General features: G+C 43.8%; 1 protein-coding gene across 1 annotated transcript in view; it reads right to left on the reverse strand.

Moving 5' to 3' along the window:
* The window catches only part of SLC6A13 (solute carrier family 6 member 13), a 758,242-nt gene extending 733,502 nt beyond the window's left edge, over window positions 1-24,740 (reverse strand). The window contains exon 1 of the mRNA XM_086952830.1: window positions 24,687-24,740. The gene's annotated coding sequence lies outside the window, so the exon portion shown is untranslated. The remainder of the gene's footprint in view (window positions 1-24,686) is intronic.
* Between the last annotated feature and the right edge of the window lie 683 nt (window positions 24,741-25,423).

A 25,423-nucleotide genomic window follows, 5' to 3' on the forward strand; every position in this document is an offset into this window, starting at 1 on the left:
AGACTTTTGCAATTGAAAAGTGTTGCATCGCTCGCTTGCGGAGCGCATCCCCGACAGTGCGAGAAGTTTCCCGCCGCTACGAAGGTCGAGATCGTCGCAGCGCCTGATGCCGCTGCCAGAGCCGTCGCATCCTTCGTTTGCGGGACGCACCAAACCGGCGCGGGGAAGCCGAACATCGCTGCGAGTGTCGTCGCAGAGCCTGACGTCGCTGGGTGAGATCGCCGCACCGCTTGCTTGCGGACCGCATCATGTCGCTGCGAGCATCGTCACAGAACCATCGCATCGAGGAGCTGCGAGAGAGGATCACCGCTGGACCGCGCATCGTCGCCCCGGAGATCGTCGCAACACCTACGAGATCGTCGCATCGTGCCTTTGCGAGAACAGACTTCCTACGGAACCTACGCACCGGAATCCATACAAGTGGCCTTCCTCCCCATACAGACCGGATTCGTCGCAACACGCCCGCTGCTGCAGCGGGGCTGTCGCATCGCCTCCCCAGGGTCTCAGGAGCAACGCATTGCTTGTTTTCCACCTCACCAGCTTCTGCTTTTGGAACTTTGTTGGAACTAAAAGGTACTGTGAGTAAACGTGACGCAACTGTGAACTTTTCACGCATCTGTGGATTATTTTATCGCAACTTAAAGAACTTTGATTACAACCTTAAGAACTCTTTTGAAACCATATTCTTGAACTGTGTATGTTGGATTTTTGTCGTTTTGGTCTTGTGTAGTTTAGAATAAATACCTTTATTTTCCTAAACTGTTGTGGAATCAGTTTGTGGTGTTTTCACTGTGTTACTGTGAGTGTTGGTACAAATACTTTACGCATTGCCTCTGATTAGCCTAGACTGCTCAGGCCAAGCTACCTAGAGGGTGAGCAGGGGTTATCTCAGTGGGTTATCTCCTTGCCCTGACTAGAAGCAAGGGTCCCTATTTGGACAGTGGTACCTACCTCTGCCAACTAGAGACCCCCAGTTCTAACAATCACCATGATTTGCTTTGAGCATATTAAAATATCTACACACTTCAGAATGATAAAACAAAATGTGCTTCATTTGTGCTTTCATAACTGCTGGTATATGTTGAAATATGTGTATGGTTCATTTACAGATGTTTACATTTTTTGTGAAGTAGAAACAATTTGATATCCGACAGTACTTTCTTTTGCACTCCCAGCACGCAAAGCTACTGGAATTATGAGATTTGGCGGCATCTTCCGCATAATTATGAATTTTTGCATTTTCCATATATTACATCATCTGGAGTATAATCTGCCGATTTTAATAAGATCAATTTTATTTTCAAACAGATTCAAAATTACTAAAAATGGTGCAACACGTGATGACTTTGCAAAAGTGTGGACTGGTCACCTTTTAGGTTTCAGGCTGTATTTGGATGTCGAACTGGAACTAATGAAGAGAAACTTTTGTCGAGACAGTGCCAACATGTGTAAAAATGACAAAATAGTAAAGTGAAACTATGACAAAATGTGCCGCAATAATATGCAAAATTTGTGTTTTCTTGTCACACAGTTTAGTCAACATTGCCACATATTTTAGCCTCTCACCATATAACTATTCCACTGGTCCTGTCTGTACCCCAACAAGATTGTCAAATAGTTCGCTTTAAAAAATCCACTCAATTTGCAGCCAAAGAAAAGTAAACAACATCTCCACTTAAAAGAATAGAAAGCAATTATTCAGAAGACATACCCTGACATTTAGCCTGTCTTGAAACAGCAGCAAAATTAACAAGATAAAAACAAAACACAAAGGCATTTTTATTGCTCAAATACATTCTGAACTCCCGCACCTCTGTACTGTGCCAGCTGCTTTGTCATTTGGGGGCAGAGATTAATTTGGGTTGACCCAGCCCTCAAATACCCCCCCCCCCCCGCTATGGCCCTGCCTTGGATTGGAAAAGGACTCTGAGGTCAAGGCCTCATGGAGCTCTAACCCGGGGCCCGGTCAGGGCTTCTAAACTTGGACAAGGGAGATATCTCTGAGGCTGCAGGTCCCAATTCCCGGTACTTTGTGACATTGTGAGCCAGAGAAGGGAGCCCCAGGGGGGGCAAGCGGGGGGAGGGCTGGAAGGGGGGGGTGGGATGGCCCACCACAGGGCCAGCCAGAGGTCTGACCTGGGGCCCAGTCCATCGCAAGCACAAGAGGCCTCCCAGGACCTCGGTGTCCACCTTCCGGACTCCAAGTGACACACCAGGTCATTGAGCAGAGTCCAGGGCAGGGGGCTTCTGCCGCAGGGCCAGCGACAGCTCTGCCCCGAGGCCAGGTCAAAGCTTCTAAACCCAGACAAGCATAGGCGAAATCCCAGGGTCTGTAGAAACCCTGTCCTGGGCACTTAGAGACCCAGCAGGCCAGAGAAGAGAGCCCAGGGTCGAGGACTTCTACCCCAGGGCCAGCCAGGGCTCTGACCCAGGGCCCGGTCAGAGCTTCTTACCCTGGGCAATATGGGGAGGCTTCCTGGGCCAGCGGGTCTCCACCAAGGGCTACATGTGACATGGTGGGCCATGGAATGGATTCCAGGGCTAAGGACATCCACCCCTGGGCAAAAAGGGGCCCTGACCTGGGGCCTGATAAGAGCTTCTAATCCTGGACAAGCACAGGAGGCTTCCTTGGGCCTGCAGGTTCCAATTACGGGCTCCGTGTGACACAGTGGGCCATGGAATGGAGCCCAGGGCACGAGGCTTCCACTGCCAGGCCTAGCCGCAGCTCTCACCCAAGGCCCAGACAGAGGTTCTGAACCCAAACAAGCAGGGGGGGCTTCCCGAGTCTGAGGGTGCCCATCCCGGGCTTGAGTGGTACTGCGTGCCATGGAACTGAGATTGTGGCTGGGGGCTTTCACCCCTGGGCCCACCAGGGCTCTGACCTACAGCCAAGGCAGAGCTTCTAGTCCTGGGCAAACAGGGTAGGGCTTCCTGGGTCTCTGGGTCCACATCCCGGCCACCTTGCGACACCGCACATGGAAACCAAGTCCTCTGGGTCCTCACCCTTGGCCCACCAGAGCACTAACCTTTCTTCTAATACATGCACTACAACTGACAGAGGGGGGCATTTGAGAGAATGTATACAGCCTCCTGAAGTCCTGACTGGACTTGAAGCTTCAAGTGACTCAGTGTGCAGCTGGAAATTCTGCACACTGAGTCACTTGAAGGAAATGATGTGTTTTGTTTACTTATTTTAAATGCAAACGTCAAATAGTGATATGTGCATGGCACCTTTTGCACCACTGATGTAGGTGTAGGACCCCTGATTTGAATTGCGCCCAGGTCTTATTCTAACCAGTCCTTCCATCTCTTCCCTGTTTATTCACAACTGTTTATGCAGGGTGAACAGAGACGTCAGCCGCAGACACATCAAACTGCTAAGTAACAGTTCTGGCCGGCCACATTTTGTTGTAGCTCATGAAAACATAGAATTGGGTTTAATAGAGCAGGGCACAGATAAAATCTCTGCCTTGCCTATTGTTGTTATAAAAGTATCGCGTTGGCAATTTTGGCCTATCTTTAATGACCAAAGCAAGATATTTCTAAAAAAAATGGGTGTCACTGACATTCACTTTGCCTTTCATTCCCTTTGTTTGGTTTCACGCGTTCTCTTTCGCTGCATCTAACCCTCTAATTTCCAGACCCCCTTACTCATCCAATCTCTCTTTCACAATTTTCCTACATTTATTCATATCAATATTAGTTTCTCTTACGTGTCTTTTTATGTCTGGCTTGATAGTGCAGCTGTTTGCAAGACCAATTGTGATCAAGTCTTTAAAATATACAGAGTGAGCTTTGGTTCCGACCAGAGAAGCATTTCTTACTCACCTCATTCTGTGAACTGTTTGATCTGTCATCCAACACCTATGGATGCTTGCATTGCAATACATGAGACTATTGTACATCTCAGAAGTACACTCAATCATTGCATCTGAAGTGCTTTATTTTGAGTTTGACAGCGCTGTCCTACAGAAATGTGGCGGAGTGCCCTGTGAGCCGAACTCATGGTCACCCTGCTCTATAAAGAATCCAGATGTCCTCCGGCAGAACCCCGCTGGCTCCAGATGTGCAAACCTATGACCAGGTCATCAGTCAAAGTACCCCAGACCACCCACTCTACTTAGAGTAGCTGTATATTAATCCTGTTTTGGACCACCCTACCTGCTGGGAGAAAACCCACAGCATGTTAGGGAGGTTTATTGTTCGCTTTTCAAAAACAAACCCCTGCCATGGAAGTTTGTTTTCAAAAAACAAAATATTGCTACGCGGACACATTGAACATGGCACCTGCACAGCAAAGCTTTAGTGACATCAGAGGTGCCACAGTGGCCACAGTGGCGCCAATTCTTCGAAAGACACAGGGGCATATTACCAACGTTTAGTGATATTTACCGCTAACGATGCTTAGCAACGAATTTTTTAACGCTAAGCATCGCCGGAAATTATCGCAGAGTTAACTTGCTATTAGCAAGGTTTATCTCAGTAGTGATAAAAATCCTCGCTCTAACTGCCCATTGAGAGATTATCGCTGGAAAACCAACGATAATCTCTCAAAGTTTGGTGTTAGCTTGATAATAGGGGCTCACAAACTTAGCCATGATATCCACCTTCCATAGGATATCATGGCTAAGTCAGGAAAATACCAGGTGTAAAAAAAGCAGTGCTAACCGCGGTTAGCACTGCTTTTTTTTATCACTAACAGGGTTAGCGAAATCCTTGATAATAGGAGAAATGTTGCTTAACAACATTTCTCCTATTATTTTTCTCTGGAACGCCCCCTTTGCATCTCATTAGAGATGCAAGGGGAAGCGTATAGAAAAAGGGTGCTAACATGCGAATAGTTTTATCTCCACTTTCTTGGCTTTTAAAGCCAAAAAAGCGTAGATAAATCCCTTGATAATATGCCCCACAGTGTTTAAATTAGAACTCAAATTACAGACCAGACCCTTTAGTTCTCACACCTTAGCATTTTCTAGTCCCTCTCTCCCTTCTCTTCGTCTCATTCTCTCCTTTCTCCAATCTCTCTTTCGAACTCACTTTTTCTTTCCTCTTCTCGCCTGCCTCTTAAGATCAGTGGGCAGTACACTAGTCTCGCCGAAGCTCTAGGTGTTTCAATGTTCTTTGCTGGCCGCTGTTTTCTTTTTTTTATACCCCCATTGTTTTCACTCTGTAAGAGGTTTTTAAGGAGAGTGTAGTTGAAGAAAGAAGCGTCTATGGGGTAGCTGCACTTTTAATGAAATCCATAACGACAAGATTCTGCGATTTCGCATTGTCTTGGCAGTGAGTCTTTTTCACTGTAGGAAACATTAACATGGAAAAGTTTTAATAATTATAACTTCCCTTCATATTGTGTTCCAAGTCTCATTTCTGTCATTTCCTCCTGTAAGTAGGTGTCGGTATTGCCCCCTACTTTAACAAAAGTTATGCTGCAAAGGGAATGCAATTTGGGGGCATATTCATGAAGGTTTTGCGTTGCCCTTGCGCCACGCAAGGGGGCACAAGGGTGACGCAAAAGCTGAGTCGGGTTTATCAAGCCACCCAAGACCACCTTGTGTGGCCCTGCTTTACTTGATATTTCCAGGGTAAGGCAGCGAAGCGCAAATCGCTACACTGCGTTACTCTGCCCCTGGGAGGCTTTCCGTGAGTGAAACGTGGGTGTTCACACACATCCACCCATGAAATTTGGTGCATTCCCAGAATTACCAACACTGGTCAGCCTATGAATGTCTCAAAATGATATGCCTCCCCAGAGGATGAATAATGAGGTGAAATATCTTGATGTCTCCTCACTCTTTTCTTCTTTCTATGTGTACTGCGTTCTGTAGCGCACATAGAAAAAAGAAAAAGCCTCAGGGGATTGTTTTTGCGCAGGAAGGTGTACCTTCCAGCACAGAAACAATCCTGTCTGCAATGCAGGCACCTTTGCATCATGGAGCAAGGGGGCCTGCATTGGCGCACGGCAGCCAATAGGACGCCAGTGCAAGGAAAGGACAGGAATGTGTCATATTATTTTAAATACTGCGCATTTCTGACTGTTCCCTTTCACACAGCACAGGAAGGTTGCTTGATGCACTGAGCTGCATGAAAAAATATGCCCCCTGATGTGTCGTTTTTAACAAGGAAATTAATGTAACTTGGCTTTCTCGCCTCCCTCCAACCGCCCAGCAGACTGGAAACTTTAGCATACCCAATCAGCTATTAACGAGTGTATGTATGTGAGAGATTTTCCAATTCATGATTAGCATATTAAATGAACGCTTTGCAAGGCCAAAAGAAATGTTCACGTTCTGCAGCTGGGTGTTGACAACATCAAGGGAGAACGCGTTGCTAAAATCACATGAGCCATTCATTTCTTGGCCACTCTGCTGAGCGTTCTGCCCAGTGGGAACAGTATGATGACTGGGTCTGCTTGGAAAGTGCTGGATTCTACAAAGGACAGGGGCTGGGACACACACACACAAAGGTATGAACACATACATGCACGCACACCTTCTTTTCAGTCTTGCTTCTCTGTTCAAACAGACTTTAATACATGTCTTTAACCAAAAGGCATCACACAGATCATATCTGGGGTTAGACTGGCCTACAGGGTAAAGTGGAAGCGCCGAAAGGGCTGGTCTTACAGGGCAGACTGTGAACTCGTAGTTTGCCTGTTTCTGAGCCTATTTTATGGTCTGGTGAGCTGTATCTTACAAATGATTCATTTTATATCAACACAAACATTGTCTACAGAAAGCACAAACGCATGCAGTCTCACAAACGTTCTTAAAACATCTATATAGCTATGTTTAAAAGTTCAAAACTGCCTGGATTTGCAAATGTGTGCCACTTTTATTTTGGTGCCTGGGCCCATCTCCTGTCCCAATCCGGCTATGATCATACCCTATGGAAACGTAGGGATCTGAAAGTGGTCTCTCTTACTGTTCAGTTTTTGGTAGGTAATGCTCTGTGCAGATAAACTAGTCACACTTACTAGGTCTTGGGATGGTGAGTGTCAGTGGCCTGCAGAAAATAGATTCCCTTTTATAGTTAAGTGAATTAGTGGTCACTGTCCTTAGTTCATTGATACCAACCTAAACGCACAGTCTATTACTGCCGTTGCCTAAACTAATTTTGGTGTAGTCTCCTTTTGTCAACTTCCTTTAATGGGTGATATGTGTATTTGTTTAACACACTGTACAAGTTTACATAAGCAAGGGCCACGTGGAGCTCAAAGAGCCAGGAAGGAGGTTATTCATCCAGCGGCTTAATTGCGCAATCTGTATCCAGGAAAAATGAGTTTGAATCCCAGCTTCCCCGGTTGATCAAATTGTGTGCTCCTAGGTACTTACGCTATTAATTGTGCCCTCTTTTCCTGATCATCACATCTGAGAACTTTGATGAAATTCAGTTTAAGACGTACACTAGTTAAAAACCAGTTCAACATACTATAACATTGCTCCATCTTCAATACCAATATTAGCCATAAATAGGATGCACATAAATGATTTGTCTGGCATCGTCACCAGGGCCAGGTTGGGGCATGAATGCTTTTTAGGGCTCGTCCCTTTCTATTTCGAAGAAATAGATCAGGGGTGAGCCCTCATGTCGCTGATCTGCTTCTTTTCCCAAAGGCTCGCTTCTGGCAGCTGATTGGCTCTCTTCAAGGATTTCCAACAGTTCATGAGAATCTAATCACATGACAAGCTCCTCGTGGACGAGCTTGCCCAAGCCTTCCCCCTGCCAGCAGCATGTGCAACATCAAAGGCTTAATTGCATCAGACCCATTTGCTCCCCAATCTCCTCCCACCTCCCACGGCCGTCCTTTCTGCCCACCAGCACTTCAGTTCTGTCCCTCCTCCCCCCCCTAATTACATCCCTTTTCACGGCCCTGTCTCTCTCTGGCTCGCGCTTTACTTTTCTCTCTCTCTCTCTCTCTCCTTTTGCCCCCTCCTGCTCACGCTTTACTTTTTGTTCCAAATGTGGTACAGCGTGAAACAGCCACCATCTTGTTTTATCCATGTCTCTTCTTGTTAGGTTTCGCTGCAAAGCATGGCTTTACATCGCTCTCCATCAGAGCCTCCTCTCCGCCCCCTTCCCTGCTGCTGCTCGTATCGCACTCCCTCCTCCCCCTCCCTTTTTATCAGCTTTAATCAGGCTCATCTGCTGCTGCCATTCTCCCCTCCCTTCTCGCCCAGTCCTTCTTCTTATAGTTAGCCAGTGAGGATTTGTATTTCTCTCGTGGTTCAGACTCATCAACAATTGTGCATACTTCAAACTGTAAACATGCTCATTTAAAACACAAACCCAGCTAGCTGCCTTGTACACTTGGGGGTATTACTTTAAATTGATTTGTACTTTCGGGATAAAGGTATTTCTTTCCACCCAATTGCCAAACGTGATACCGAGTACGGGGGGTGGGGGTGGGGGCAGGGGCATTTGGCACTACACCACAACACACTCCAGCCGCAGGGGCCGGTGCCGATGAAATTAGCTCTGTTCTCGTGTGACTGCAGCGGGAGAGGGAAAGAGGGAAGAAATAAATAACGATGGGTATACAGTACTGATGGTGTCAACATAAACTGCAAAATCAAAACATGGTGTCACTGCCGACGGCGCATAGTCAAATAAATCGCAATCCTGATGAGAAAAAAGTTTGAGATGCTACCATCACGCAAAGAATTAGTGTTATAGCAACACCGTTTTGTTTTCACATCTGTAACGCGACAGATATGAGTGCCACTGTTTGTGCTACACACAGACTTGGGCAACTTTCAGCGATTAAAAACCAACGCCTCCAATATCCCACATTCGATGTTTACACAGCAACAGCACTAAGAAGTAAATGACAGCATGCTTTCAAACTCAACATCTTTGCAAACATGTTATAGAGAGGCCAGCAGTGCCACTCATATCAAAGCATCTGGTGTGAGCGAAGCAAAGCTTGCCCTTTCATCCAGGCAGAGCTGCGTGACTGGAAGAAGCAGCGCACTGGACTGGAGGTAGCCACGAAAATCCATACACAACTGCTTTCCCGCTTCCATCACCCCCCTTCAGACCTGACATGTATGTTCCGCTTCCGCTTCAGACACCCCAGTGTACAGACAATACCACATATCAGAGGGAAGCCATTCTCCTAGCCCTGCCACTCTAGGGACGTGGGGCTTTGCACTGAGGAGACCCGTGGTAACAGAGGGGCTGGTCCAGCCACACAGAAGTGTACATGGCAATATTTTGGAAAAGAAAAATTGAAGATTTTTTAAAAATAATCGGGATTATGTATTTCTCCTATTAACTTCTTTTGCTGCCTACATCGGTCTTTTGGCATGTAGGGTGACTTGCAAGTGTGCTGCTGCAGGAGTGGATATCAGAAATACTAATATAGATTTTTTCCTTGCCTGTCAGGAGCACAGAGAAATTGCTATGGCAGGTAGAGAGAACGTGATAAAAAGGGGGCCTGCAGGAGCAGTTTACTGGCAGTTCATAATTCGAGTAAAACAAGACCAGTCCTTGCTGTCTGAAGCCGCCAAGGAATCTGGTTTTTGCAGGCAGCAATCAGCAGGTGGAAGTCTATCCTTGAAATCAGTAGTCTCCCGCCTGATTCGGGGATGTTGACATGTATGCTGGAGTCCGGCACACAAAGGCGTGGTGCAGTTGCACACTCGAGGCCCTTTAAAGCTGCTCGCCCAAACCCGGGAACCCTGCCTAAAGTCACAGCACCAAGCTTGTTATTTTTTTGCGTGCAACTGGCATAGCGCTCAATTGGCCATAAGACCGGCATCTCCGCGCTTTTGTTTGTCCACCCCTATCCGACTTGTTTCATTTCGCTAATGCTTGTTTTTTGTTTTCCTTGAAGCTCTTTTTTTGCACCCACCCCTTCCCGCTTTGCATTGAGCCCCCCCCCCGTACCACCCTCACTCGGCACAAACACAACTTCACCCTTAATAAGGCGACAATGCCTCTTCAATACTTACTCCTCCCTTGCATCATTTGCTGATTGGCTGTCCGAATGCAGCAGACATTGTACCTCAGATTGCAAACAGATTTGCACCCCTGCTGACTCCGGGAACTCCGCCTCCCTGCCCCCTTAATGCAGCCAGCGCCAGAGCATTCCAAATTCTGTTCCGACAATTGGACAAATAATTAGAGAAACACTCGTTTTTTGGGGGAAAGGTCACATTGGGTTGTTTAAAGAACATGTCTGTCTTTAGAAGAAAGGGCCACTAACCAGATGACTCCCTATCATCAAGGACACCGTGTTGTAGTCATGGGATTTTATTTAACTCTGCAATGAATTCTGGGACTTGTAGTCAAGATGCTCATATTGGATGCACGTTCTATTTCGAAGACATTTGAAGGGGGAAACCCAGGACAGAAACATTGAGTTCCTATGAAATGATGCGAAGTCGTATGGTAATCTTATCATACATACAAACAGTAAAGGTGTACTGATGCCATCTCTGTGCCTGTCATGCACACAGTAAAATTGTCCCAGCAAGTTTGTGAGGCAGATTAAAAAAATATTAATAGAGGCGGTCAGGTGGCCCAATTTTTAATATTAATACATCTAAGTCATGTAAATACAACACATATTGCATTACAAATGCTATAGGTGTCACGTTTGCAAAAGTTAACACTATTTGCATTGTAAATGACAAAGTTATTAATTTCGCTATTTTCAAAACCAAAACATAAATAAAAAATGTGTCATTTACAATACTAATACCTCTAACTTTACTAATGCGAGCCCTATTGCATTGCAAATGCTTGTTAAGTTTGTGTTTAAAAACTGCACGTTCTGAAAACCATCCCTCAAAGGAGTCTTATCATCTAATGTCTAGGAATACGCTTCTTTACATTTTCAAGAGTCTTTCTCCTGTTTCTTGAACTTTTTTGCGTGATGTACATGCCAAATAATGTGCCGGCCACCTGGATCGGATCGTGCTTGGGCTTTTAGAACCACATGTACGACCATTTCACCTGCTTTTCTTCTTGAAAAGAAAGGGGTTAGGATAGCTGTAGGAAGCTCAGTGAGCTGAATGCTATGGTATGAAGGTCACATAGCCAGTAAATTGAGACTAATAAATTGGGTGATGATAAGAGTTGTTATTTACACTTCTTAGAACAGAAGATGTGTGATAGAAAGCGCTAAACAAACAGAGAATTAATTTTAAAATACTGGAAAGAGGCAAAAACGATGGTACAAACTAAGATGTAGTGTAGTTCCTATATTCCCAATAGGCTCTGCGTTTGGAATAATATATCCTATAGATATGACGTAGGACTTAGGTCAGTAGGTCGCTATCAAATATACTAAACTTAATTGTGAGTGCCAGCTAGCTTAGAGGTCACTAGAAACGTTCACAAGAAGGGGTTAGTTTCTGACAACTGCATAAACATGACCACTTTGTTTCCCTAGGACTGGAATAAGTATCTTCAGAGTCGTGGAAACAATAGATAAGTATTTCACTCAGTAAATCATTCTTGCTTCATTTATACAGAGAATGCAGAGAAATAATGAGACAGGCGTTTTCAATAAAAAGGTGTATTGAACAGTCTTCTTTCTCATGCAAGAGAGGTGAACTGCTACAATTGTTAGGCAGAATGCAAAGTAGAACGCGTACAGCGAGAATAGTATTATAAAATAATACTGTAATAGCATTGTATGGTTTCTAAGCCATATAAAAATACATACATAAATAACACAGGCTAAAATACTCAACTGGTGCTTCTAAAATACACCTACCCCAATGCACCTAACCTAGGTCTAGTATGAGGGAAGAAGTAAGTATGGTCTTTAGCATAGGTCTAGTTTTTGCCAAGAATCTACCAAAGGTTCCTCTAGGTTCTAATCAGCTCCATACCTTAGAATGAAGGAGGTCTGGTATCTTTGTCTCAGGACTCGATTTTCCAACACCCCGCAAGGGGAGTCAGAAACACTGGAGCAGGATTTCTCAGCAGAGGAGGGAAGCTTCCTGATCAGTGCGTCAGCTGGAAAGCCTGCTTCCTTCGGCACTTGCTGTAGCGAGCTGCGTCAGGCAAGTAAGTCGTCGAACTGCTCCGAACCACCGTGCTTTGCCATAGCAATTGAAGGTATATTTATACTTTGAAGGTGTTTAGGAATGCCATGTTTGACATAAAGCCGGGCATATGAACGACATGAATGAACCCCTAAGGAATAGATGTTCATTGTAAAACTAACTGAGTTCTTGGAGAAATCAAAATTCAAGCAAGGGGAAGTCCCTAACGGCTTAAGCTGGTTTTCCAAGAAATCGTTGTGACGTTTGGTGAACGGATGGAAGAAGCCATGCCTGTATTTGGGTTGCATGGGCAATGACTAAATAAGGGCTTGATTTCTATGCCTATATAAGGGCAACGTGGATTGTATCTATATAAAAGTATGAATCGAGAAAATCCATTCGAAATCTTAAACGCCATACAACATAGAAACACGTCGAGAGTTATGCCAAGTGGGTGTGCAATCCCGTAACTTTTAGAGATTGGCAAGCCAGCAAATTTAGAGGCTGTAAGAACATCACATTAAAGGACAGGGTTTCCTAGACATCAGCTTTGTCATTTCGCTCATGCATTGCACATGTACAGGAGTGAAGTGAATAGCCTGTGAGAACTGGTGGCTCAACGAGAGAGACAAAGGCCAAGCCTGATCCATTCCCCTCACTGGAGTAAACCTGTCAAGATGCGAACAGACTGGCGCACATACTTGGTTTCAACTCATGAAAGCAGCATGTTTTAGTAGAGAAATTAAATTAAATTAAATGGGAATTTATAAAGCACATTCATACCAGGAGGTGTCTAGGCGCTGACCAGTTGAACAAAGAACAAACATTTACAATGCAATGGGGCTCGCATTTATGAAACTTAAGTAAATGCAAGACCTATTGCATTGCAAATGCTTGTTTGCAAAAGCGCCCATGCGGTGCTTTCACTTCAATGTCGGTGGCGCCCCTAACCTTAGATGAGCCACAGACACCATAAAAGTAAAAGTGCGGTATTGAACCCTTTTACAAAAATAGGCATTTGTTTGTCAAGTTGACAAACACATGTTTATTTTGTAAAAGCACCCCATGTCGCGGTTTCACTTTAATGGCATGCGCACTAAGCATGGGCGGAAAATCCGTTTCGCTCGCGGATTTTGCGGATTTTCGGGAAATTCGCAATCCGCGAGATTCGCGAATCTCCCGCAAAATCCGCAAATCCGCGAGCAGCGGATTTTGCTCGCACTGCTCGCACTGTTCGCGTGAGTTCGCGCCCCGCGAATAAGTGCAAAATTGCAGAAATACGATTTTAGCAAACTGAAAGTAACTACTTACCAGGTTCAAAAGTTCAGGCTCATCATTAGTAGCCATTTCCTGTAGTGCTTGCTGAGGGGCCCCTCCAGAGTTCAGTTGCCAGTTGCAACTATTATGTGACCCTGCTCTGAACCTCAGAATAGTTACACATATGCCACAAAGGTCCTGAATTACAGCTAAGGGAGACAAGCAGGAGCCAGGCTGGCAGTTCAAATCCATTATTCAGCCCCTAATTCATTATTGTCAGTTGGGGCAGGGCAGGTGTTGTAACTAATTTTGCAACAATGAAAGCACTTAGCAAGTGCAAAAGTTCACTAATCAGGAAGCACTAAGGAAGCAGGTGCCAGCTAAAAAAATATTCTGTGACACATTAATCAGCCCCAAATTAATTCAGGTCACTTGAGGCAGGGAAGGTGTGCTTGCGTTGCCACAATAATGTACACTGACTGGACAACCAGAGGGTGCTGTGATGAAACAGAGGGTGGCATGGGTGGGCCAGAGGGTGGCATGAGTAGTCAGAGAGTGGCAGTGGTGACAGAGAGTGGCAGTGATGAAGAAGAGTGTCCCAAACAGGCTGGACACGTAGAAACAACAAGTTCGCGAAACTTGCGACCCGACAGGTAAGTTCGCAATTTGCGACATTGTACAAAACCCTCGCGAACTGGCAGAAACCCGCGCAAACACACAAAAAAAAAATCCGCAAATTCGCGAGAATTCGCGGATTTTGCGGATTGCGAGTTCGCAAATCCGCAAAATTCGCGAACGCGAGATTCGCAAAATTCGCCCATGCTTAATGCGCACCCGTTTCCTTTGACATGGCTCGTCTAAGGAAACGGGCTCAGCTGCCATCAGAGTGCAAGTGGGGCATGGAGCAGTTACATAAAAATGTAATAAATAGTATAAAACAACATGCAGCCGCGTTCGGCACCACAAACAAACCAAAGGCACAGCCACCACTATATGAGCGTGGCGTGGTGTGCAGTGCTGAAAAAAAAAATAATTAAAGCATAGCAGGAGAGCGTGTCCTGCCTGCAACAGCAGGCAGAAAAAAAACATTTAAGCAAATAGTGCTCAGAGGCTGTAACTAAAGCCTACCGAGTAACAACATATATAATAGGGGGTGTTCTCATGGGAGGTTACAAAATGAGACAAGGAGGTACTAAGGAGGGACTACTAAGCCTATTGACCAGTGAAAAGCCGCAATTTCCAAAGGACAATGACACAAGCCAATTGGAAATATGGGCGGGGAGTGGGCAGAGCTTCAAGTCCATACCTGAAAACAGTATGCCTCGCAGAGCAGCGCATGCGCTGCCCAGCTAGACCGCAAAACCATAATGCATTAAATTAATAGCGTAATGAGGGATCTGTAGGCTAAAAAGCCATGCTTTCAGATCTTTTCTAAAGGGGTGCAATCCTATCATGTTTTTCAGATCAGGAGGAAGGGTATTCCAGAGTTTGGAAGCAATGTAGACATACTTCTACCACCCCTTTTTACTCTTCTGACTTTGGGGACAATAAGGTTACAGGCTGAAGATTAACGAAGAGATCTAGGGGGTGTGTACCAGCCCAAACTTTTCTTCAGGTAGTTAGGGCCAGGGTTGTGCAATGCTCTAAAGGCTATACAAATAGCTTTAACGTCAATGTGTTTCTATCCCTGGAATCCAGTGTAATTTTGTCAGAGCATGAGCGACAGATTGATATTTAGGGATGCCTAACAATAGTCGGGCTGCCTCGTTCTGTACCACCTGAAATTTCTTTAATTGTTTTTTCTGCACATTGATGAATAGGTCATTGCAGTAATCGAGTTGAGAAAATAGGAGGGCAGAAACCACAGCTTTGTGCATCTCCTGTGGAATTTATGGAAAGACTTTCCTGAGAAGCTTCAGAGTATAAAAACATGAGGAGGTGATGGAACTGATCTGGCTTTCGAATGACCGGTTACTGTCAAACATAAACCCTAATGTTTTGCTTTGAAAACTGGAGTGGGTAAATTTCCAAGCTCAAAAGATAGCGGGAAGAGCCCTGGGCAGGAATGAAAGCACATCTGCAGGTCCATATTATATTTACATTCTGATGATTCGTTTTTTCACAAACTAAAGAACAGCTCACCTCTCCCTCTCCAACTCTCAGGTGTGCATGTTTTAGTTACCTTCAGAAAGAATGAATATGATAATAACGAAAGATTATAGAAACATCTACACTCTCGTATTAATATTAACTTTTATATAGTGCTTACCGCGACTGACGTGGACCTCAAGGCTTGTAAATCATGTGTGGACATAGCACACTTTTACCTTTGCCTTCAGAACACAACAAATATTACTTCATGAAAAAATTATGAACATAGATGAGACACAACCTTTAGAGTGCCCAGGCGCCACTCACTCAGTGCATAAATTGAGACAGCGGTTGCCGGTGGAGATCACAAGCACATGTTATTGGGGAACAGCACTTATTTTTCCACATCAGATATTTTCCGAGCTGAAGAAAAAGAAAAACACACAGATAGAGAAGACGAGGAAGAGAAAGACAATAAAACTGCCACATAGGAAGAACGCAGAAACCTGCAAGAACAAGAAAGATGAATAGAGGCACTTGCCAGAAACATTTAAAAAAGAAAGTCCCTCTGCAGAAAGCAATTTTGGTATTCTACTGACCTTTGCTGGTCGTTTTCTATCAAGACAGTTAAATAGAGGCAGTTGAACAGAAAAAAAGTCCCTAAGTGGAAGCAGACATGTCCTAGGGCTGATATCCAGAGCCCACAAAGTACATACACATATAAGAATAACCTAAAGTATGTACTAAAGTATATATACTAAAGTATATACAAGAGGTCTCAAATGCTCGAACTAAAAAAGAACTGTAGGTAAAACATTGCATCCTTGGGTACAGTGATGTCATTATTGTACAGGAGTCGGGGAATAAATCACCAGCTACCGCCTCAGTTACAAAATACAGCTGTCCACTCGAGGATAGGTGGGGAAAAGTTCAACATAGCACTCTGCTTTTGAAGCCAGTACAATAGATGCCAGAGATGTTATTTTAACTGCAATGGCTGTTGGCAAGGAGCCCCAATTACTGTAGCTGAGCAGTGGTGTAGGAAGTGTGCAACAGGCCCTGGTGGAAGCATGAAAATACAACCAAACTTAGTGCAGAGGTCCACTGCTACTTCTGAACAAGGCACTACTGCACTGCAGACAGCTACCCCCATGTAGTTGGGACAACAATTTGGAACATTATGACTAATACTCGCTTTATGATTCGCCACTCAGACTAAAATTATTAAAATGAAGACAACTAAAAACACTTCAGAAGACAGAGGCCTGCAGCTAGGAGAGTTCTAATCTCTCAATCTGTTGTACGACAGGGGTTCAGACCAACAGTCTCACTTGTAGTAATGGGGTGGGGGGTAGTTGGGGCATTCATTGGGACATCCTAACCCCACGCCCTTCTAATTGCCGTAGCACCATGGGAGCAACTAGAGGGGGATAACATGGCAGCCATACAGCTACAGCGATCTGAACTGAAACACAACTAGTCACAGGACAGCACAATATTATCTACTGCGGAATAAGGCTAACCGTGCTAGGCAACCGGCACAACAGCCAGTTTGATAGGGAAGTAGCCGTACTCTCGGCACTTCAGCAGTGACCATCTCTGGCAAGCAAGAACTGTCTGTGCTCTGGGGAAAACACATGGTGCAAACATCTGTCTACATATGTCTTTTGTTTTTGTGACATTTATTTATTGATGTACTTATTGTAAAATAGTGAGAGTAAGGCAAGTGCTTCCTAGCAACTATTACATGTCCACCTGTTTGGTTGATGTTTCTGTAGGCATGACTTCATCCCAGCACTGCTGCATGATGCTAGGCCGGACACGGGTAGAGTGTAGTTGATCTATGGCGTTATAGTACCAAGATTATTATCGGAAGCCTATTTATGTGCAGCTTCCTGGCAAACTGGAGTGGGCAAGTCCTTTTTATCGGAGATTTAGAGAATATATGATGAAACAGCAACATAATTTATGAATGCTGCATACAGCAAAGAAGATTAACGTAACATAAAAAGAATTCCTGCAAAAATAAAATAGAACTATGGAGAAGGAAGGAGAGGAGGCTGTAGTAGTTAATTAATCATCACCTGCACGCAACGTTGGTTCCATTTCTTTCTTCATTTTAGCCTCTACGAAGAAACCATGCATAACACGTCACAAATAAAGTTATTAAGGGCGCCAGGTGGGCGATATGCTAGAATACCAGAGAAGGTGGTAGTGGGAGAGAGTTCTAACGAGAAGTGAAGGCTCTCGCAAGTTGACGTGGTGGTTGGAGTGACACGGCATTTATAGCTGTCTCTATATATAATAGCCAATCCACCGCCTCTCCCAGTCTGGCGGTCCAGTCTTTTGAGCGTATATCCTTGAGGAGTGACCCATACTGTGGTCGGGTCATTGTCTATCTGGAGCCATGTTTCTGTTAAAAAAAGAGCCTCGGGGTTGAACTCTTCAATCAACATGTACAGTTCAGTAAAATGTTTCGGTAAAGACCGACAGCTGAGGAGAAACATTCTCCATTTCTGTCCGGGGGACGAATGACAGCTGTGTAGGGGAAGTGGACTCCAATCACAGTCTTTGCAGTGGTACTCTGTATTGGTTGGGAGTATTGAGTGGCTACATGACGAATTGGTAAGGGGTCGTAGGGCGAGAAGCGAAGAAGAGTTATAAGAGAGTAGAGCCCCTACCATGATGGGAGTCCTGTCCAAGAGCAAGCAGGAAGCGTCTGGACGCAGACTGGCGCAGACTGGCTTCTCTTTTGCGCCTCTTCGGCGCTACCGCTGCGCGTCACTGCTGCGCTAGAGAGCCGAGGTATAGATAGATTGGGGGAAGGACAAAGACTAGAGCGTCACCCACCAAAGATGGCCGCCCAGCGTGGCGAGACCAGGAAGTGAGGACGCGATTACCTCCCTCCACAACAAACAGCACAATGCTGCGGTGGACCGGGGAGTCAGCGTGTGAATAAGGCGTAAGAATAACAGTTTTTAAAAATACAGTCAACGCAACACAACAGTTTTAAAAATCATGCTTGCAGCAATACGAGTGTTCTCCTTAGCGCTTGCACAAGATGTTAGCAAATCAACAATGTGCGCGAGAGCGCTGAGCCCTTTAGTAGTCAGGGGGAAGGACAAAGACTAGAGCGTCACCCACCAAAGATGGCCGCCCAGCGTGGCGAGACCAGGAAGTGAGGACGCGATTACCTCCCTCCACAACAAACAGCACAATGCTGCGGTGGACCGGGGAGTCAGCGTGTGAATAAGGCGTAAGAATAACAGTTTTTAAAAATACAGTCAACGCAACACAACAGTTTTAAAAATCACTGCTTGCAGCAATACGAGTGTTCTCCTTAGCGCTTGCACAAGATGTTAGCAAATGGCACCCTCTTTACCTATCCTGGTGGGGCCGTCTTGATACTATTAAAATGATGTTGTCTCCCATAGTCCTCTACACTATTTTTAATATTCCAGTATCCATTCCTTCTAAATTTTTTAAAAAAATTAACTCCATTTTGATGTCCTTTCTTTGGAATAAGAAAAAACCTAGAATGTCCCTTGCTCGACTGATTCGCCCTAAGGCGGAGGGCGGAGTTAATTTCCCAGACTTCCCTGCTTACCATAAGGCGTTTCTATTACGACAAGCTTCCTTCTGATTGCAAGATCCCAGCACTCCCTGTCCCTTATGGGCTAAATTTGAACGCCTTCTTCTTTCTCCTTTTTCTTTCGCTGAATATCTCTCTTTCTCCTGTAAACCCTCTTCCATTTCTACTCCCATTCATAAATTCACTACTAAACTGCTCCTATCTTCTTCTCACTCCCTCCCTACGACTATTGCTGATTTTCTTTCCTCTACCATTTGGCATAATACCGCCCTACTTATCCGTAACAAACCCTTCTTTTGGAAAGCATGGCATCACAGGGGGCTGATATGGATCTCTCAACTCTTCTCTCAATCTTCTTTCTTACCTTTCACCACTCTTCGTTCCCTTTATGGTTTACCTGCCTCCTTTACCCGTAGCTACCACTTACTTAGAGAGGCTGTATTGACAACTTACACTCGGCTCTCTCAGCTACATTCCTCTCCTATTTCTCCTACTCCCATCTCCTCGCTTCACTCCTTTTTACGCAATATCCCTAAGGCTTCCTCCATTTACAAATACCTTCACACTACTGACTCTGTTAGGCCTAAATCCAAAGTGGAGGAATGCTGGGAACATGATCTCTCCACGTCCTGGCCAATTTCGTTATGGGACAAGGTATGGAACAAGATTCGCAAATCCTTGAGAGCGGCAACTTTAACACAGTCTTTGTTCTTTATTTAAAACAGACTTCTCTATACACCCTTTGACCTTCATAAACGCTTTCCAAACACCTCTCATACATGCTGGTCTTGCTCATCCCCACAAGCAACTTTGTTTCACATGTTATTCTTATGTTCATCTGTTCATGACTTTTGGTTACAGGTTTGGGCTCAAATTAAAGTGATTTTTCACACATGTATTCCTTTTTCTGATATTAACATTTTCTTAGGTAGCCTGTCCCCTTGTTGGGACAATGTTGAACTAAAACCTCAGATTATTGATTTATTGTTGGCTGCTGCATTCCAGCAGATAACGGTAAATTGGAAGGACTTCTCCAATATCTCCTTTAAGGCGTGGTGGTTTAACGTTTGCCATAACCACAGACTTGACACTGCTTTTGTTTTTCCGGCTCACATGGCTGCAAAGCGTATGGACTTATGGCTCCCTATCACGCTTTACATGGATACTTGTACTAATCGTTTGTTTCATCCACTGCCTTCGCAACAAGAAGTCCTTAAACCTCCTTAAATGCTCATACATTCCATTTTTTCTTTTCTTCATTATATTATTTTTATACTCCTTCCAGGTATTTCCATGCTTTTATGATTAATGTTTCTCATTCCTTTTCTTTTTTTTTATTCCATGGCCCAGATTTTCCTTTTGTTACTATTTACAACTTTATGCTTGTTCTATTTATCACAGTTTTCAATGTTTTATACTTTTACTGTATTTTGTATTGACACCTTGTTTTTTCCTTTTTAATATCAAATAAAATTTTCTTGAACTCAAAAGAATATGTATCCTTTCTAGTGCAGCATACTCAAGCAACATTATAGTTTTCCTAAATTAATATGGGCTTGATTATGGTTTGTTCACTTTGTACATGTTTAATGGACTCCGTTAAATGTGCCATTGTATAGATACTAAACCAATGCATATTTGTGTCTCAGTGTGAAATCTTTGAACTAAATACATATTCTTTCCAATAACTTACCATGTCTGTAAAGCATACACTTACAGGAATAGCCACTGGTCAACCATTAACTGATGAGCCGCCTGGATGTTTCCTTCTGAAAAACAACCCAGGAGTAGGCAGCAGGATAACCTGACTAGAGCAAGGAACGCCATGGTACCTGATGCCTCTCTTGATTCAGAGAAACCTACCCTATTTCCTGGAAAGCTGACCTGTGTTCTGGAGAGTAGAGAGTGGACAGGAGAACTTATAATGAGGCAGGAGATCTGAATAGGGAGAGTTGAATTTGGGCCTCAAGGTCGCAAAAACAGACCTGCTAGAAGAATTCACAAAACAAAGAGACTTCCAACCACAGTACCTGAAGTGGCAGTGCCTTAGGACATCCTCATGCCTTGGCAGCACAGTCAAAGGCCTCCCCACTTGCCCTTGCCGGGTGCCTGGCACACCTGCATTCCTTTCAACCCTCCAAATCCTTTTTGACCCCCTGCTTACCTCTGCATTGCTCATTCACGGTGCAAGCAGTGCTGTGCAGTTTACTAGAAAACACATCATGAAAACAACCACAGTTACTCGCCGGACCACACAGGACCACCTGACCACACAAGACTTCACCAAGGCTGCAAAAGCTTGTAAGCCAGCATGATCACTGGCAGACATATGTCCTGCTCATATATACATGAGTATCCTCATTAATAGCTTTGCAGCCATCCAGGCAGCAATATCAAAATATCCTTGGCTAAAGGTATTTTCCGAAAATAACTCTCTAAAAGAAAGATGCCTTCAAAAAAGACGTCTTCTAACTTCAGGTCAATGCCAATTATTTCAAGGCAAAAAGATTGAAAGATTGGTTTCAAGACAAAAATCTACATTTATCTAACAAATCAACCTTTTCTCAGATTACCAATACAGATTCTGGTATGGCTGTGGCTCAAAAGTAGCACTGACTTCCACACTGGATGATTTAAACACAGCAATGGATTCAAATGGAGAACCAGAACTCCCATGCTAGACATCTCCAATGTCTTTGATTCTTTTCATCTCTACAAGGAATTGGACCAATCTTCTTAAACAAATAACTTTATAACTGTATTTTAGCTAGACTTCTACCATCAAGGCTGGCACCTCTGCCCATAAATTAATACTCCCTTGTTGGCAACTTTTATTGCTAGCTTGTCAATAACAGTCTGGTTCATTCCTGCATGGATGTAGTTCAATATGCTACATATACAGGAACTGCTCAAGTGCCACTAAGCTTAATATATTGAGACCTGTAGAAGAGGGCCGCCTTACCCATGAATATTTTACAACTTCTCATTAGGTAAACTAAAAATGTGCCTTCTTTCAACAATGGGAGCATTTTATGAGCGAAGCCTAGGAATAGTGCCAAATGTACAGAAATATATTTCTTATGGATGTATGACGTTACAACGCATACTTTTACTCCGCATACCATTACAACGCGGTATTCACAACGCATACCATTACAACGCATAGCGCTTTGGGGTGCTGGATAGTGGTAAGTATAATTTACTATTCTAACTCCAGTCCCCGTGGACCCTAGGGAAGGTGTTGGATAGTAAATTAAACTTACCTCTTATCCTAGAGCGCCCCCCAGCGCAATGCGTTGTAATGGTATGCGTTGTAATGCCTGCGTTGTAGTGGTAGTGCGTTGTAAAAAATGCGTTGTAACAGGTGCATACCATTTCTTATATCAGCAGATTTGTCCAGTAGGTTAAATTGCACAATTTGCCACTTCTTTTTCCTCATATAATGGCTATGAAGTTAGCTCAGACCCCAATTTCTTGAAGTGCTGGTCCTCAGGGCACAAGTCAGGGGTACACGCAAGTAGACGGCTTCCACTCACTATTTTCCAAGATTTAATGCAGTCCACCCCTCCAAGATGTTGGGCCCACTGAAATATGCTCAACTTGTCCCGGTGAAATTTTCAGACAGCTAAACAAATTCAGCAGCTCTTGCATGGTGTCAGAGCACTTTACATTACACATACGCATTATACATTGGAAATAAATTGTGTGTGTAAACCAATGCACTGTGTGTCTTACTTAAGACCAGGGCCACTGAAATTATGCGGCTATGAAGGATTAAATTAAGTAGCAGGGTTTGCTAAATTATATGGTAAAAAAATGCAAATTATGCAGCATAATGCGGCACATTTTGGGTTAGTACCAGTTCATTATTTTGTCATATTTTCACATCTTAACACTGTCTGGATAAAGGTCTTATCTTATAAGTACTAATTTAACACCCAAATACAACAACATGCAACTGAAAGGTGAACAGTAAACTTTTGCAAAGTGCATTCCGCTTCATAGGAACCTGCATTTTTAGTAATCAGTTTGAGCTAAGAACAAGTTGTAAATTATGCAGCAGAAGATGGATTATGTGGCAAATGTAGCAAATCCATAACTATGCGAAAAATGCAGTGGCAGCAGAATCACATAATGCCAGTGGGCCTGCATGAGATAGTGAGGGATATATGATGTAGGAGACACACGTCCTTCCTAGCTCACTGTGCAATGTTAGATAGGTCGTGATTTATGAACTGCAAATAACAAAAGGATCTCTGTGCTAAAAGCAGTAATCCACTTACCTGCCTACATAAATGACAAATTCTATCATCTGCATGTTACATGATGAACTTTGTAGGAGAAACATTAATCCTCTGTGCTACTTTAATCTAAAACTGGGACTAGAGAAAACACAGATTTCTCCAGGAAATGTGTTAACCTCCAGAGTCATTTTACCATTACTATCATTGAGGTTTACTGGACACACAAAGTTTTCAGCAGCAGATGCCCTAACCTTATAACATATTTTAAAATGCAGATTTTGCAACCAATTAAGCCGAACAGATTTGCTGTCACATTTCTCCTTCTTGACAATTTCTGTGTGGCAGACTTTAAAAAAATATATTAGTTGGGACCCAGAGTAAACAGCACTTTAAGAACACTGTTTTCATTATGTATTATCCACTCCCTCTTTCTGGCTGACTAACAGCAACTAGGAGCCTGCTGAGGGGGGAAGGGAGTTCAAACAAGGGGTCGACCCTGTGATGTCACTGGATGTTAAATGGTCATTTCGTATGTCTAGGGTCAGTGATGTCACTGACGCTACCACTGATCTTCAGACTAAGGATCCGTCAGGCCATCCAAGTGTGCAGCGAGCTGTCGAGGGAAAGTGAGCCTCTGGGAGACAGGTGGACGGACGCTTCCGCGTTACACCGGGCAGCTGTCCCTGACAACCAATCGCACGCGGTCAGTGAGCTGAGCGAAACGTGCTTTCACGAGGGATGAGTAAACACTACCGCAATCTTTGGCACACTGAATATGAGAAAGTAAAATCTAACAACTGCCACCAACGTCTGTGTAATGTGTTAGGAGGTACGTGTCAAGCCGGTTCCTAAAATCTCTCGGGCATTTTGATGTGCGCTTTTAATTCAGTTCTGGATTTATTGTAAGAAAAAGCAAAACGGGACAGAGGTTTACGATTGTTTAAAAACTGTCTTTTTTCTCATTTGCAATGTTTACCTCATTCGCGGTACTTCACAACACACATTTATTGTGAACAACATTGAAAAGTACCACTGAGTAATAAATAGTCTCTACTTCAGGTAAGAAGGATAGCACTACTGTTCCTTCCAATGTATCATCCAGCTTGTAGTATTTAAAGCTTTGTAAAATAATTATGAGAAAATAATTTAGGGGCTGGGGGTGTCTGGCCAAAGGTGGTCTCAATGAATAGGTCAGTTAACATGACGCTGATAATAAGAATAAGGCACAACACACAGTTTTAAGGGCAAAAACGCGGGCTGTTTCCCCCTTCAAAAATACAATGCAGCACGCATCATATACATTTATTTGATCAATTTACAATATTTACAGCAAATATGAATACCTCTGACTGGCGTTAACACAAATGTGATGCCTCAATTTCATGTCGGATGATTGTTCGAAAACACACACACCACTTTCTGACATCACATGATGGATTTCATCATAACTCCACACGTGAAAGAAACATCAATAAAGCACTCAGAAGAACCGCGGGCTCTTACCTTTCAGGCGCGAGCTGTCCAGAGTCCACGCGGAGGGAGATTCTTGTATGCGGCCTGCCGCGACATTGGTTATTTAAAGCAGGAAGGAGGGCGACTTCTATGGAGCGTAACCCTAAACCCGTCCCGCCCCGCATACCTCAGACGACCTGCCTCCCTCCGGCTGTGCTGATCAGGGATCCAGAGCGACCTAACAGGGGAAACATCCCTCTGTCCTCATTTTAGCAAAGTAAACAAAATTATAAAACAAAACGTGCAAACTTTTAAAACGACCTTTAGATTTATACATGTCTTGTGACCAGATTTGCTCCTGAGGGTACCAGGCGACACTCTGTACTAGACAACCAACACCAAGGTAGGACTTGAGCAAACCCAGAGGCTAACAAGCATTGGCAAAGCCAAAATGTCCGTCTTTGAGGAGCTTGTAGGATGGGTATTTTTTTTTTTAATTTTTTTAATTCTTTCTACTACATGAACATGCAACAAAAATAAAAACGATATAAAATGCTGCTACCTCTAGCAATTTTAAATAAAAAAACAACTATTGCCTATATTTATAATTGTATCCCCTCATTATTAACAAACCTCAAAATTGAGAAACCGGCCATGCTACAAAAAACGACATTTGGTTCATATAATGAAAAAACAAAGCTTAAACCTTTGTTATATGTAAGAACCTTTTATTTATATTTCTACACAAACCATACAAACCAGACATAAAATACACAAACATTACCAAT

The sequence above is a fragment of the Lissotriton vulgaris genome, chromosome 1_2 (genome assembly GCF_964263255.1).
Source record: "Lissotriton vulgaris chromosome 1_2, aLisVul1.2, whole genome shotgun sequence".
NCBI lineage: Eukaryota > Metazoa > Chordata > Amphibia > Caudata > Salamandridae > Lissotriton > Lissotriton vulgaris.